At 39.4% G+C, this 4,408-nt stretch overlaps 1 protein-coding gene across 1 annotated transcript in view; it reads right to left on the reverse strand.

Moving 5' to 3' along the window:
- Nucleotides 1-4,408, reverse strand: part of dcaf15 (DDB1 and CUL4 associated factor 15) — a 100,331-nt gene that overhangs the window by 29,332 nt on the left and 66,591 nt on the right. The gene's annotated exons all lie outside the window — the stretch shown is intronic.

Consider the following 4,408-nt stretch of genomic DNA (forward strand, 5'->3'; position numbering starts at 1 on the left):
GTAGATGGTGTGCAGTGAGACGGTTGCTGCTGTTACACACACACACACACACACACACACACACACACACACACACACACACACACACACACACACATAGATAAGGCTGGGTCAACATCTCATAGACTGTTAAAACACAGACACAGTGTGATCAAAACATCTGACGTGAGGTGAGTTTCTACTGTAAACTGTCCATTATTATTACATTGTAAAAACAGCTCGTTTGCCTGGTTGACTGGTTGAAGCCCTCTGAAGATCAGAAACCTCCTCTCCTGAAAACATCGTACAAAAAAATGAAATTTGATTCTAATCAGCCTGGACAGATTTAGAGTCTTCCCAATCACTGGAGTTTGTATTATTTTTTAAAATCCTGAACTCAAATCCAACATTTTTTTGGCACATTCCTTCACCCTGTTCTGATGTGGGTTGCTTTATCTTATGGTTGTCCTGAAACTGATCACCCCAAAGATTTCCACTGAAAGTTCCTCAGTTATGCCTCCTAAATCTATCAAGCTACGGCCACTATCCATCCAACTAAACCAGGTATTATGAACACCGTGTATGTGGTGTTGCCACAGTTACTTCGAAAAAGTAATCTGATTACTGATTACTTCTTTAAAAAGTAACTTAAGCCCCTTTCACACTGCACGTCGGACCCGCAATATTCCCGGAACATTGCCGGGTCGCCTTCTGTGTGAAAGCAACCACGTCCCGGCATTGATTACCGAACTGAAGCCGGGTCGGGGACCTAGTAACATTGCGGGGTTCGACCCGGGACGAGCGCTGTGTGAACAAAAGCCGAAACTAATGCCGCAACGTGTACGTAGTTATCGTGCGACTCCTAGAGCTTGTTTTTTCATTAACACAACCCTGCAGTGCCTGAAGAGCTCGTCGGTGTTTTAAACGCAGAGAGTGTTCGTATACAAAAGAAACTCAAATTAAACAAGCAGAAATGAGCACAAACTGGACACAAGTCGAGACCACGAGCTCCTTACTATCCGCGCTGAACCGGAGATCGCTCGCCGTTATACGTCACATCCGGATGTCACGTGTCAACTCGACCCGGGACCGTTACGGGTTGTGTGTGAAAGCGCACATATTACGGCATTTCGCTGGCAGTGAGAATGGACCAAATCTAGCGGCCCGGGAACAAATGCCGGGTCACATTATCCGTGTGTTTGCCGGAATCGCAGTGTGAAAGGGGCTTTAGTTACTTTACAGATTACTTAATTTTAAAAGTAACTAAATTAGATTACAAGTTACTTTATTAGTTACATTCAGCAGTTTCTGACAACACTCCCGCCGCCTCAACATAGAAATGACGACCGTTTTTACCAACACTCACTTTATTAGAAGTGCATTTTTAACAGTAACGTCAACAATGTCTCTCCTAACAGTTTAAGTTAAAATAAAAAAATATTTCCTGAAAAAATTCTCCCCAAAACACAAGAGGAAAGCAAAAATATATTTTTTAACATTTTACTAAGGAAAATTACTAAAATAGTTACTCAGTGACTTAGTAACGCGTTAGATTACTCGTTACTGGAAAAAAGTAATCAGATTAGAGTAACGCGTTACTAAGTAACTAAGTTACTGGTATCACTGCATGTATGTCTAATTATTAATAAAACAAATCTGATACACCCATGAGTAGTACTAGATGACATCACCCTTGTAGTGTTTTACTGGAAGATAAATGCTACATTTAACATTTTAGGTGTACAGATGAGCTCAAAACTTACCACAACATGCTATATTTGACTGCCATTTGTAAAGATAGTATGAGTTTCTTCTGCTGAAGACTATATTTTGAAGAATATTTCCAACCAGAAAGATTGAGTTTTTTTCCCGTACTATTGAAGAAGTCAAGCATCAACTAATGGAAACGCTTGAAACAGCGGCCAAAGACAATCTTTACTGAAAGCTAATCTTTTGAGATGTCAACCTCAAATTTGGAACACAACTCGTTTTGATTTATGGCTTGGATTTTCTTACAGCTTTAGAGTACAACATGTTTTGTAAAATATATATTTCATTTAAAACTTACTTTTTTTAAATTCAGCAATAACCTGAGACCAAATTTAAGTCTGTGCTCCAAAGCATTCAGATTTACATTCCAGGAGTTTTTTTTTTAATCTGCTGAACAAGATATTTTGAAGAATGTTGGTATCCAGAGTTGACTGTAGCAAAGTCCCTTAAAGAAGTCCTTTCATTCAGCGGCCATCTTTGAAACGCCTCTCGGTCATGCGAGTACAGCTCCTATCTCTTTGAAGGGAAAACATTAAATTCTCCAACATTGTTCGCAAAGTTTATGATTAAATTTCAGATTTGAAATCACCAATGAAATCTGAGAACATTCTCAAAATTTGCTTTCGAAATGCTCGAATCATGATTTAAAAAAAAATGGATTTTTCTGCTTTGACAAAGCTAATGAGGAATCCTAAACGTGGGCCTCAGAACACTGCCTGTTTCCATAGCAACCGGAGCTCTAACGGCAGCTGCAGTGACTTTACTAATCAACGATTGGCTCTTTCATTTAGAAGGCGGGGCTTATTCGCCAAATTTGGGCATTGCACTTTCTCCAATACTTAAGAGTGCACCGTCTTCCTATATATGAAGCCTTTGATTGACTTCCATAGTAGGAAAAAGAAATACTATGGAAGTCAATGGAGTCCATCAACTGGTTACCAACATATAAAATGTCTTGAAACAGGTTTGGAATGAGTAAAAGACAATTTTTGGGTGAAATAACCCTTTAAGTATTTCTAATTAAAACAAGATCGAAACAAATCAAGAACACAGAAAAGACACTTCTTCAGCTTGGTAAAAAATCGTTTTATTTTTCCTGGCAAGGTAAAGAGAGAAAGGTGTGATTGTTTTTGTCTTTCAGAGTCTCAGTGCAGATTTCCACACGCAGCAATCGTTCTCCGCCTCGCCATCCTTCCAACTGTCACTTCCTGTCTTTGCTTTCGGATCGCTCTTATTTCAAATCTTCCAAAACAACAAATATCGTCACAAGAAAAAACAAGACGCATGATGAATCCAACAGTTTTATCAGTAAATTTACCATCAAAGTCCTTACAAAAAAATAATAAAAATAGCAACAACAAAAAAAGTGCATGACAAGCGATAATCCAATTTAAATTATGCATTTTTGCACCAATACAATTTAAATGTTGTGAATTCAGTTCTATTTATCAATCAGCAATAGCAGCAAAACTAAAAAAAAACTTAACCTTATTGTTGTAAAACTATATTTGATATAGTTGTAGTTTGTTGGATAAGCTGATTAAGTCACTAAATACCAAATATCAATATGGCATCAAAATTTATCGGTACAAATACATTCATACACACACTCACAGGCGCGCACACATCGTTGGTCACAGTTTACAGGTCAATAGGGGTCCAGGAGTCAAGTGTAAGGTACCTTAAAACAATCAACAACCTATTAACGCAGAATACACACATACGAAATGCGAAGTACGAAAAAAATACATGGCAATGACACTAACAAAACACACTTAAAAGCTCCCAACACAACTACCGTTACACACACACACACACACACACACACATAACGCAAGTCATGATCGTTATACTGTGGAGTTTCCGTTCCAGCTCCTTCACGACGAGACCGAATCTCTCGATATCACGACAAGATTAAACTACGGTGTGATTGAAATCTGTAAACTACTATGAGTTTCAACGGCGAACACTGACCAAGCCCAGGAAAAAACTACAAGCCGACTACGCAAAAAAGTGAGAAGAAACATCGGAAAAGAAACGATACGAATAAGAGACGCAAGCAGAGAATCATGACGACAATCGGACAGGACGACGACAAAGCCGATGAGGATGATGATGATGATGATGATGAAAACTGTGAATTCATAAATGCTCCCTTACTAACGATCAAAAACACAAATTCGCCATAGCGCGCTAACCATCTTTTTTTTTTTCGGTTTCCTCAATAGTAATAATTAAAAAAAGAAAAACGACGCTAGTCTTTCCTAGATAGTCTCAGTGTTAAAGTCTGATTATGCTATTGCTACGGCAGCGCTGACGCCGCAGGCCGCTCGTAGTTATTGCAGCTTCATGTGCAAGAGTTTCTATGGTCAGTCTGCGTGTGAATGCGTTTGATTCTTATGCCTGGGATTAACTTGAGATTAAAAAAAGTTGTATAACAGTTGCCGTCTAGCTTCCCTCCCTAATCTTAATCTTTTTAGCGATTATTCCCAGATAACTGTCTATACCTCCCTCCCGTTTAACCTACGACCTCCCTCCCGCTCTCGCTCTCCCTCGGTTACACTATCTCTCGTCTTCCCTACGTTTTTAGGTTTATTCCCCGTGATTGGGTGCATTCTGCAGTTAACTAGAGGAGTCCCCTCCCCCCTCCCACCCACCC

Source organism: Pseudorasbora parva, chromosome 4, assembly GCF_024679245.1.
Source record: "Pseudorasbora parva isolate DD20220531a chromosome 4, ASM2467924v1, whole genome shotgun sequence".
In the NCBI taxonomy this organism is placed as follows: domain Eukaryota; kingdom Metazoa; phylum Chordata; class Actinopteri; order Cypriniformes; family Gobionidae; genus Pseudorasbora; species Pseudorasbora parva.